The sequence below is a fragment of the Canis lupus genome, chromosome 38 (assembly GCF_011100685.1).
Source record: "Canis lupus familiaris isolate Mischka breed German Shepherd chromosome 38, alternate assembly UU_Cfam_GSD_1.0, whole genome shotgun sequence".
NCBI lineage: Eukaryota > Metazoa > Chordata > Mammalia > Carnivora > Canidae > Canis > Canis lupus.
In genome coordinates, this window is record NC_049259.1 from 1,643,650 (window position 1) to 1,656,439 (window position 12,790).

Genomic DNA, 12,790 nt, shown 5'->3' on the forward strand with positions numbered 1-12,790 from the left:
GTAGGCAAATTCTTTTCAGCTTTTTATGCTCATCTCTGAGGTTTATTATTAGCTGGAAAGAAACCTTTCCGGAGAGCCAAAGCAGTTCCAATTAATAATGTAGATTCTTTTTTTGTAACAAGTATTTTCTAAGAGTACCAATTTTTTCAAGATACAGTAGATAAATGGAATTTTTGTGATTTCTTTCTATTTGGTGTATGCCATTCAATAAAGTAAAGACTATTGTTTTAATTCAGTATTTTTTCTAACTTTTTAATGGAAATATTTTTTTAAAGATTTTGTTTATTCATGAGAGACCCACAGAGAGAACCAGAGACATAGGCAGAGGGAGAAGCAGGCTCTATGCAGGGAGCCCAACGTGGGACTCCATCCCGGGACTCCAGGATCATGCTCTGGGCTGAGGGCAGGGGCTAAACCGCTGAGCCACCCAGCTGTCCCTTAGGTCAGGATTTAAAAAAAAATTACCACCGTGCCTTTTTACTACAATTAACACTTCTTTATATCTACTATCTAGTATATAATTTAAAATTTTAGGATTGTTTAGAGAAAAATGGAATTTATAGATGGTTTCTTTGAATCAGGACTTGAATGAATAAGGTCCAAATGCTCAATTGTGTTTGTTTTTTAGCCTAAGTACGTCTGCCTACTTAGCCATACCCCTCCCCCCATCTGAAATCCCTATGTTCTGAGATTTCCTACATTCTGGGTTTGGCTAATTGTTTGCTTTTGGTATTATTTATTCCTTTATCCATTTTTCCTACAAACAAGTAGTTAGATGTAGAAGCTTGGTTAGTTGTTTTATTGTCAAGAATACTTCATAGGAGGTTCTGAGTGCTTCCTGTTGGTTCATATCAGGAAGTGCATGATGTGTGAATGACTGTCTCTTTTAGAGAGTTTTGTTAGTGGTCAGGTATACTCAGTCGTCTTTGTGTTTTAAGGTCCCCCCCCCATCCCCCAGTCTTTTAAAAGGTTTATCATCTATTAATGGTTGTTGAGGTGATATTTAATCTGAGACTAGAAGGTCTCAGATGAGTCAGTCTTGCATGGAATTCACAGTGCTACAAATGAAGGAGCAGTATGTGCAAAAGCCCTGAAACAGGAAGTAAATGCTCTGAGAAACTAAAAGATCAGTTGGTGAGGTGCAGGGAACATGGAGAAGAACATGAGGTACCAGAGGAAAGACTGGCAAGAATAGGGCTAGATTCTGTGTTTATAGCAGTAGCAAGCTTTAGAGCAGGGCCTGGCACTGTAGGATTAGGTGTTTGCCTTTTTTTTTTTTTTTAAGATTTTATATATTTATTCATGAAAGACACACACACACACACACACACACACACACACACACAGGCAGAGGCAGAGGCAGAGGGAGAAGCAGGCTCCACGCAGGGAGCTCAACATGGGACTCAATCCTGGGTCTCCAGGATCACGCCCTGGACTGAAGGTGGCGCTAAACCGCTGAGCCACCGGGGCTGCCCATTTGTTTGCTTTTTTATTTTATTTTTTTAATCCTTTTAACTCTAGTGTGGAATTTTGTTTGAAGCAGTTTAGAGAGACCGGTTAAAAGTCTATTTCAGTGATGCGTGCTGGAAGTAACACTTTCTGGTTTGGGGAAATAGTCATGGAAGTGAAAAGTGGTGGTTTTGAAAGATTTAGAAATTAAAATTGATAAGGTTCAATGATGTGATAATGGTAAGAGGGAGAGATAAGACTCAACTTTCTGGATTTATTTATTTATTTATTTATTTAGAGTGCAATGGGGCTGTGGGGGGAGGAGCAGAGAGAGCGAGAGAGAATCCCAATTGAGTGAGAATCCCAATGGAGAAAGAATCCTCAGACTCCCTGCCCAGCAGGGAGCCTGACTTGGGTCTCCATCTTACAACCCTGGGATCATGACTGGAGCTGAAATAAAGAGTCAGTTGCTTAACGGACTGAGCCACACAGGTGCCCCTTAGCTTTCTGGTATGAGTTACCGAATGTGACTGCTCATTGGTAGCATAGAAAGAATAATAAGCTCTAGACTCTGGCAAGTTATTTGACTTCTTTTAGGCTCAGGTTCCTCTTTTAAGGAGCAAGTAACAGGCCTAACCCTGCTGTAATCAAAAGAGACTCCCAAGTGGGAAAGTGACAAGATCTTGCTTTGGATTCAGAGTTTGTCAACTGACCTCATTTCTCATATACGTTCTTGAACAGTGCTTTTGCTCATGTTTTCTCTCCCATTCTTTCTACTCTTCTTTCATTTTAAAATCCTTCCACTCCTGTCTCTATTCCCTCTCATTCCTCCTCTGCTTTGCAATCAAATAGTGTGTCCTACTCTTAACTTTCATGGCCCTTAAAGCAGTGTCTTTTTAATGGCACAACACTTTCTACCAGGTGTTAAGGCAAAGTAGGAAAACCTTGTTGATGTTAAATTCTTCAGATCTGCCAAGCAGTCAGTTCCTGTTCCTGGTAAGATGCTGAACTCCTCCCTCTCAAAATCATCCCTGCAAGTTTAATAATAAGAGAATGCTGTGAGAAAGAGATGGGTGACATGGGCTGTTTTGAACTTGTGCATGTATGCATGGGGAGGCAGTGTTTGGTCTGGGACAGGAGTCAGTCAGACATGGCTGTAGGAGACTAAAACCATCAGGGAGGGAACTGTTGGAATACTGGTCTAGTTTCTCCCCTGTCTCATTACCTTAGAATTAACCTTTTTTAATCCTTGTGACCCAGAGTCCTACTCCATCTCTCCTCAAGAGTGAATCATGGCATTACAGAAGTGTATACTTGTGAGAAGCTGACAAAAAAATAGGTGATGACTGACTTTAGTCACTTCTCTCTTACATTCTAAATCCTTAGGTCTCCCTAAATCCTATCATGGTGCTGCTTCTCCTTGGGGAACAAAGGATGAATCTTTGATCTGGGTAATGATTGTGTGGGGTGGAGAGTGATTGTGCTTTTCTGGTGCTTGGGGCTTTCTACTTTTGTACTTGTTCTTTATTTTTTTTTTCCTTTAAGATTTTATTTTTGAGTAATTTCCATACTTACTGTGGGGCTTCAATTTATAATCCTGAGATTAAGAGTCACACACTGTTCTGGCTGAGCCAGCCAGGTGCCCCTAGTACTTATTTTCTACCTTACTCCACCTTACTGTAGTTAATATGGGCTGGAATCTGGTCTTGCCCCATATTGTTTGCCTGTCAGAGTATCTGCTATCCTCTAGGAAAATAGCAAAGACAGCTGAAGAACACAGGTATTTTAAGAAAAGAAGAATAATGTGTACATTATTGGAACAAAAATAATAGGACGGATGGATCTAGAGTTTAAAGTTAGACTGATAATTATCGTAAAAGAAACAACATCTTAACAACTTGAAATAAGAATAAGCTGTGACTGAGAGAACCGAGCTGAAATCTTAGGGTTGAAAAATGCAATGATTGAAATACAGTATTTCCACTGAGGCCAAGCCTCAGTATGGATACAATTGAAGAATGGATTAGAACTCCAGATTGAGAAAATCTAGAATTAAAAAAAAGAAAAGGATAAAAAAAAAAGGATAAAAAGGAAAAGCTGAAAGGTAAGGAAAATAGATGGGAAGTACTCACATCTAAATAATAGGAATCTTTTTGTTAAATTTCATTTTTTAATTTTTAACTCTATTTTTTAAAGATTTCATTTTTAAGTAATCTCTGCACCCAACATGGGGCTCAGATTTGCAACTCCCAAGATCAGATTGCATGCTCCACTGAGTCAGCCCAGCACCCCTAAATAATAGGAATCTCAAAAATGAAAAAGGAGGGGCACCTGACTGGCTCAGCTGTTGGAGCATGTGACTCTTGATCTCTTGATTATGAGTTCAAGCCCCACATTGGTTGTGGAGCCTAGATTTTAAAAATATTAAAAAATATATATTTAATAAATATTTTATTTAAATAAAGGAGAACATGCTTGAAGAAATAATGTGAAAAACAGTTCTCTTTTAGAGTTAAAAAAAGGGGGGGGGGTGCCTGGGTGGCTGGATTGGTTAAACATCTGAGCCTTGATTTCAGGTTATGATCTCAAGGTTGTAAGATGGAGCCCCTGCTGGACAGGGAGTCTGCTTGAGATTCTCTCTCTCCGTTGGCCCCTCCCCATGTGCTTTTGTGCATTTTCTCTCTAAAATAAATCTTAAAGAAAAAAAGAATAAGAAAAATAAATGTCCTCAGGAAGAAAGTTTCCTTGGAAGACTAAAGATGAGAGATCAGGGAAAATTTGCTTCCAGGAACATTATACTGAAATTTAAGAGTAACAAAGCAAAACAAGCCTCAGAGAGAGAACAGATTACTACAAGGAATAAAAATTGATGCCAGAGTTTTGAACAGCATCATTAAATGCAAGAAAACAAGTGTTTACAGAATTTTGAAGGGAAATTTACAATTTTATACCCAACTGCATTCATTTAAGAAGGACGGGATGATAAAAATATTCTCAGGTGTATGAAGTCTTAGAAGCCCTGCCATACAGAGACCCATATTGAACCCAGTTCTGGATGAAGTACTAAGAGTTTCAAATCTAGAAAATGTTACAAGAGATCTAGGAAGTAAGGGGGATTATAATTCCTTGATATTTATTGTAAAGGCTGAGACAAAAAAAAAGAAAAGAAAAATATATCTAAGAATTTAAAGTCCAGATGTCATGCTAAGTTCTTATTAGCAAGGAGATGGAGATAGAATTTTTCAGAAAGGTAGTAACATATTAAGCATAGGAAGAGTAGAACAAACAAGAATGCTAAGTCAAGATGGTAAAAACGATCCATATGTATTAATTAGAGTGAATGGACTAAATTTACTAGTTAAAGGTAAAAACTGACAAATTGGATGAAAAAATCCAAAGTCCAGATACATTTATGTATGTATGTATTTATTTATTCATGAGAGACACACAGAGAGAGGCAGAGACACAGGCAGAGGGAGAAGCAGGCTCCATGCAGGGAGCCTGACGTGGGACTTGATCCTGGGTCTCCAAGATCACACCCTGAGCTGCAGGCGGCGCCAAATCGCTGCGCCACCAGGGCTGCCCCAGATACATGTATTTTACAAGGGACACACCAAAAGTTTAAGGGCATGTAAAAATAGAAAGTAAAAGTTGAGAAAATACATACCTGGATACTAAAAGAAGGCTGGCATGACCTTACTAATATTAGCGAAAATGTGTTTTAGGACTGAACATCTTGGGATGGAAAGAATCACTATATAATGATGGTATAATAATAATAAGATGTCAATTCACCAAGAAGATATAGCAATCAATTTCAAGCACATAAGTCTCTGATGAAAAGTCCTTAAAATAGATGATGCAAAATTGGTAGAGAACTACACTGGGATAAATGGACAAATCCACCATTATAGTGGAAGATTTCATTATATCTCTCTTAATTATTTGTAGGTCACATTAAATTAGTAGATATACAAGATTGTAAAAAGCCAACAGGCTTAACTTAACGAACATAGAGTTTTGCAAGCATACATTATAGGATTGATCACCACTTAGGCCAAGTGAAAGCCTTGAAAATTTCAAAGAACAGGTGTTACAGAGAATGGTATCTCCCCACAGTGCTGTTAAATTAGGAGTTAATCACAAAAACATTTAGAAAATACAGTATGCATACGCACAGCTATCCAGCTCATGGATTTAAAAATATTAAGGAAATTGAAAAATACCTACAGCTGAATAATAAAAGTTTATATAGCAAAACCTGTCGATTGTATTAAAAAATATTGCTGGGATGGAAGGGGGAAGAAATTTATAGAGTTAAATATTTAAATTAGAAAGGGTAAGCTAGATGTCCAACTTAAGAAGTTAGCAAATGATCAACAAAATAACTTTTGTATCATAATAAGATAGGAATGGAAAGGAAGATGCATCTGTACACAGATTAAAAGAATACCATCGACCATATGCCAGTAATTTTGAAAACTTACACAAATGGAAGAAAAAATAAAAACCTCGAATAACCTTAAATTTATTAAATTAAAAATAATTAAAAATCATTCCATGTGACACCTGGGTGGCTCAGTAGGTTAAGTGTCTGCCTTCAGCTCAGGTCATGAGGTCCTGGGATCAAGTTCAGCATTGGTTTCCCTGCTCAGCAGGGAGTCTGCTTCTCCCTCTGTCCCTCCCTGCTGCTTGTGCACTCTCACACTCTCAAAATCTTAAAAAAAGGGATGCCTGGGTGGCTCAGTGGTTGAGCATCTGCCTTTGGCTCAGTGTGTGATCCTGGGATCTGGGGGATCGAGTCCGCATCAGGCTCCCCGAGGAGAGATTCTTCTCCCTCTGCCTATGTTTCTGCTTCTTTCTCTGTGTGTCTCTGATGAATAAATAAATCTTTATGAAAAAAAATATGTTTTTTTAAGGTTTTATTTATTCATGAGAGACAGAGAGAGAGAGAGAGGCAGAGGGAGAAGCAGGCTCCATGCAGGGAGCTTGACATGGGACTCGATCCCCGGACTCCAGGATCACGCCCCACGCTGAAGGCAGGTGCTAAACCACTGAGCCACCCAGACTGCCCTAAAAAAAAGAAATCTTAAGACAAAAATCTTCCCACAAAGAAAACACTGAGTTTTATGTTTCAGAGGTGAAGTCAGTCTACCAATGTAAGGATCAAAACATCTCGGTTTTTTAGAATTTTTTTCCGTGCCAGTAGAAAAAAATAGGGATTATTCAAAAGTTAATTCTATTAGGTTGGCCAGCCCTCATAGTCAAACTAGACAAAAACTTGACCATGGAAAATTGTAGGCCCATTTCACTCTCTAATAGTAGACTTTATAACCTAAAAGTAGCAAGTCAGAACCAGCCGTGTACAAAAAATAATACCCCCAACCAAGTTTGGTTTATCTCAGGTGTATAAGATTTAATATTAGAAAATTCATAAATGAAAATCAAAAGTCGGGATGCCTGGGTAACTCAGTGGTTGAGTGTCTGTCTTCCGCTCAGGGCATGATCCCGGAGTGCTGGGATCAAGTCCCATATCGGGCTCTCCGAGGAGCCTGCTTCTCCCTCTGCCTGTGTCTCTGCTTCTCTCTCTGTTTCTCTCATGAATAAATAAGTATTATTTATAATAATTTATAAATTTACAAAAAATTTATAAATTTTTAAAAAAATTCAAAAGTCACTGTATTAATAGATTAAAAGAAAAAAATCATAATCATTTCAAAACATTCACTGATAAGATAAAAATCAATCATTTCAATAGATTCAGAAAGAATATTTTATAAATTACTTATTCATGGTATGTTTTTAGTTAATGAGGATGAAAAGAAACCCTTCTTTTTTTTTTTTTAATTTTTATTTATTTATGATAGTCACAGAGAGAGAGAGAGAGAGAGGCAGAGACACAGGCAGAGGGAGAAGCAGGCTCCATGCACCGGGAGCCTGATGTGGGATTCGATCCCGGGTCTCCAGGATCGCGCCCTGGGCCAAAGGCAGGCGCTAAACCACTGCGCCACCCAGGGATCCCGAAAAGAAACCCTTCTAAACAGGTAAAGAGTAACTGTTAAAGAACAATAAACATTAAAAAAAAAACAGTAAACATAAGGAAACATTAGAATCATTTCCTTTAAAATTAGAGACAAAGATACCCACTAATACTGTGTGTGTTTGACATTGTGTTAACAGTCCTAAGCAGTAAAAAAGACATTAGAGGAGGGCAAGGATTGGAAAGGAAGGAATAAGATTTTATCTGCATATGATATAATCCTTTACATAGAAAACTGAAGCATCTACAAATTATTAGAAATAATTATGTAAATTTAGGTGACTGGATAGACCATTAAGGAGTCATCTGTATTTCTGTATATATGCAAAAACTACTAAAATCATAATGAAAAGAGAAGGTATCACAGTAGTAGCAGAATATCAACTTTAGAAAATTTTATTTATTTGAGAGAGAGAGAGCACAAGGGGGGGGGGGGAGTGGCAGAGGGAGAGGGAGAAGCAGGCTTACGGCTGAGCAGGGAGGCCAGCTTGGGGCTCCATCCCAGGACCCTGGGATCACGATCTGAACTGAAGGCAGATGCTTAATTGACTGAGCTACCCAGGCGCCCCTCAACTTTAGAAATTATTCTGACACAAGTGTGTTAGCTTTCTAAAGGGAAAATTGTAAAATTTTACTAAAAGAAATTAAATAAGTCTTTAATAAGTAGAGAAATATATGTTGTTAGTGATTAGAAAACCATTTGATCTGTATATAAAGGTAATTTCATCTAAAATCCCAACAGGGATTTTTATGGAACTTGATAAAGATGATACTAACATTTATATGGAAGAGATAGAGGACCAGGAATGTAACTGGTGCAGCCATTTGGCAAACGGTGTGGAGGGTCCTCAAAATGTTGTAAATAGGATTACCCTATGATCCAGTAATTGCACTACAGGGTATTTACCCCCAAAATACAAAACACTAATTCAAAGGGCTACATACCCCCTGTTCATTGCAGCATTATTTACAATAGCCAAATTATGGAAGCAGCCCAAGTGTCTATTGATAGATAAATGGATAAAAAAGATTGGCATATAAGCACAGTATGTTGGAATGTTATTCAGTTATAAAAGAGAAGGGAAATCTTGCCATTTGCAACAGCGTGGATGGATCCAGAGCTTAATGGTAAGCAAAATAAGAGGAAAGACAAATGCCATATGATTTCACTCATGTGGTATTAAAGAAACAATATAAAGAGCAAAGGATAAAAAGACAAACTAAGAAAACAGACCGTTAAAGAGAACAAATTGATGGTTACCAGAGGAAAAGTGGGTGGGGGATGGGTGAAATATGTGATCGGCATTAAAAAGTACACTTACATGATGAGCATTAATGTAATTTACATTACTGATTAATGTAAAGAATTGTTGAATCATTATATTGTATACCTGAAACTAAAAGAACACTGTGTTAACTATATTGGAATTAAAATTGAAACTTAAAGTTAGGGGGCCAAGAATAGCTGGTCACTTCTTAAAAAGAATAGGGAAGAGAAAACTTGCTTTGCTGGTTAGTAAGACTCATAAGATAGGAATGAAGACTTTTAAATTGAATAAACATAGATCAATGGGTATGTGAAGGGGGCGAGATCAGTGGAATAGAACAGGGAACTCATAAACACTCATGTATTTAAGGAAAATTTGATATACAGCAGAGATGGCTGGCAATCAGGAAAGAGGCATGTTCAATAAATTGAGCTGGAAAAAAATGGCTCCCTATAGGGAAGAAGAGTAAAATAGATTTCTAAAAAAAAAGTCCACTACAGATGGATTAAGAATTTAAATGTCGGGCAGCCCCGGTTGCGCAGCGGTTTAGCGCCGCCTGCAGCCCAGGGTGTGATCCTGGAGTCCCGTGATCAAGTCCCATGTCGGGCTCCCTGCATGGAGCCTGCTTCTCCCTCTGCCTGTTTCTTTTTTCTTTTTTTTTTTTCTGCCTGTGTTTCTGCCTCTCTCTCTGTGTCTATCATGAATAAATAAATAAAATCTTTTTTTTTTTAAAGCAGCTCAGTTTTTATTTTATTTATTTATTTATGAGAGAGAGAGAGAGAGAGAGAGAGAGAGGCAGAGACATAGGCAGAGGGAGAAGCAGGCTCCATACACAGGAGCCCGATGTGGGATTCGATCCCGGGTCTCCAGGATCTCGCCCCGGGCCAAAGGCAGGCGCTAAACCGCTGTGCCACCCAGGGATCCCAAATAAATAAAATCTTAAAAAAAAAAAAAAAGAATTTAAATGTCATTTTAAAAATGTTATCCTTTTACCATACACACTCACAAATTTTAGTATGTGAGGTGAATATGAGACCTTGAGGAATGAAAGATTGCTTAAATCAGGTCATTGGCTGAAAAAGAGATGATAAATATAAATTTGATTTTATTAAAATTAAGTTTTCATAAAAGTATCTTCTAGGAAATGGAAAAAATGTTACAAGTTAGAAGACAATATTTGCAGGACACCCAATTTACATAGAGGTAATATTAAAAAAATATAAAGAACTATTATGAATTAATGAATATAACAAAATCCATTAGAAAAATGTCCAGAAGACATGAGCTGGTATTTCATAGAAGAGGAAACACAAGGCTGATAAGCATATGAAGAGATTTAGCATCATTGTCATTAGTGAACAGAGAAAAAGTCAATTCCTATTTGGCAAAAATTAAAAAGTATTAGAGGAAATAGATTCATAGAATATTTTATACATTCCTGATGGGACTGTGGATTGGTACAAACACTTTGAAAATAGTTTGGTGTCAGTTCCTAAAGTTGAGTATTCATACATGCTATGATCTAGCAATTTCTCTTGTAGATATACTCGAGACACTTTTTTTGCACATGTACAAGAATATTATTAGTAGCATTGTTCATAATAGTGAAAACCTAGAAACAACCCAAATGTTCATCACACTGGAATATTATATAGCAGTCAAAATAAATGAAAAATAAAGTATGAATCTTAAAAACATGCTAAGTGAAATAAGCCAGACACAAAAGGACAAATACTGTGGTTTCACTTAGATGAGGTATCTAGAATTGGCATATTCTTAAAGATAGAAAGGATTGTGGTTATCACGGCCTGGGGAGAGGAGGTCATCATGAGAGTTCGCTGTTTAATGGGTGCAGAATTTCAATTTAGTTGATTAAAAAGTTCTGGAGATGGATAGTGTTGATGGTGTACAGTACTGTGAATGTACTTAATGTCACTGAATTGTACATTTAGAAATGGTAGATTTTACATTATATTTAGTTTACAATAAATTTTAACTAACGTGACACAAGTAGGAATTTTAGTGAAATAAAAATCTAAGATTACTCTACCTGCTTTTTTTTTTTTCCTTAAGTTAAAAGCGACTGAACTAAAAATATTTACTCCTTAGCATTCCATTTTGATGCAGTAAAATGCATAAAGAAGAAGGGAAGAAAATCAAAACAGGATTCAGGATGATTGTTGGGGAGAGATAGGGGTATTACAGTTAAATATAGGTTATTGTCAAGCATACTGCTTTGTGGATACTTACTGCATTAGGAAGAATCAAGGAAAAATGGGCCATGTGTGGGTAAACAAAGTATGTTGAAGGAAAGGATTATGATTAATTCTGTACATTGAGGTCTAATGGGCAAAAAATATTACTCAGCGGAGATTTCAGAACTCTTGAGTTTGAAATCTTGACTCTAGCAGTTCATAGAATTCTATTATCTTGGGCAGATAACATCTCTGCTTCTCTTGTGTTAGATGTAAAAAAAGCTGATAACATTACCAATGTCATAGGTTTATTTAAGTGTTAAATGGGTTAATCTGTGTGCCTGTACAGAGTAAGCTCTATGAAAGTCTGTGCCATTTGTTTTGATTATCTAATGCTATGTAATAAACCACCTCAACAACTTAGTGAGTTAAAACAGTGGCCATTTTATTTATTATGATTCTGTGGGCTGAGTTGGATGGTTCTTGTCTGGCATGCAGCTGTAGTCAGGTGTCAGCTGCTTTTGGAATGTCCTGTAATATGTGGTGCTTTGGAGGGAATGGCTGGAAGAAGACTGGGCTCAACTGAACCTTTTCTCCACATGGCCCTTTTATGTGATCTCCAGTAGAGTAGTCAGATTTTAGGGGCCTCAAAAAGCACAAAAAATGAAACTGCCAGGCTTGGAATTGGCACATTATCACTTCCACTGTATTCTGCTAATGAATGTTGCAGAGCCACTTGGAAGATGTGGTTCAGTGGGGACCATTTTTGGAAACCATCCACACTGCTTATTTTTATTTTTAAGATTTTATTTTTAAGTAAGTGTAGATCTAATGTGGGGCTTGAACTTACAGCCCTGCTCCACAGACTGAGCCAGCCAGGTACCCCTCCCCCCGAAATCCACACTGTTAGTGATATTTATATCTATCGTGTTTCTCTACAGTGTGTAATAATTGTCAATTTAGGCAGCAGGTATTTATTAACAAATAAATACAAATCCCTGCTACTTGCTGCTTATGTTTTACATGATAAATAAAATGTATAGTGTGTTGGTTGGTAACAAGGATAGTAAAGAAAACTAAGGCAGAGAAGGAGATAGGGAATACTGGGGGTTGGGAGTTGCAGTTTTAAAAATGGATGGCCCCCTTGGTAAACTTGACATTTGAACAGACAAAAGGGGGAGGTTAGGAGCTAGAGAGGCAAGGGTGGGAGCAAGAAGACCTTAAAAGGGTAGTGCAGTTGGGAGGTAGGTGGTTTGGATTCATGCAGTAATAATGGAAGTGGTGAGAAATGGTTAGAGTTTGGATATATTTCAAGATACAGCTTTAGAATTTATTAACTGGATGTGGAGTGTGAAAGAAAAAGAAATCAAGGATGGCTTCAAGGTCATTGACCTGACCTACCGGAAGGATGGAGTTGTCATTTGCTGAGATGGGGAAGACTGCAGGACTGGCAGGTTTGGGGAGATCAGGATTGGTGTTTTATGTATAAGGTTTGAAATGCTAATTAAAAGCTAGCTGCTTTAAAATTGTAAATTATGCTTATATCCTATTTGACTTCCCATTTTGTAGCAAGGGAAGCAGTTGGGGGGGAGAGGAATTTCTATTTTGTTAGAGTTAGTAAGTACTCTCAGAAGATTGAGGAATTTTTTTAGTTTTAGCCAGAATATTTGTCAGTTTTTCCAGGCCCCTTTCACCGTTTCCCCGATGTGTTTATTTCATAAATCTCACTGATCATTTATTACCTTTTTTGTTAGAAAAAGGCCTGAAGGTAAACTTAAGCTTATTTTAAAATTTGTTTTTCCTCTTACACCTTTTTTTTTTTTAAGGAGAGATGGTAG

The 12,790-nt window shown here is 37.4% G+C and overlaps 1 protein-coding gene across 11 annotated transcripts in view; it reads left to right on the plus strand.

The window, feature by feature from the left end:
• Positions 1 to 12,790, plus strand: part of MDM4 (MDM4 regulator of p53) — a 66,409-nt gene that overhangs the window by 4,121 nt on the left and 49,498 nt on the right. The gene's annotated exons all lie outside the window — the stretch shown is intronic.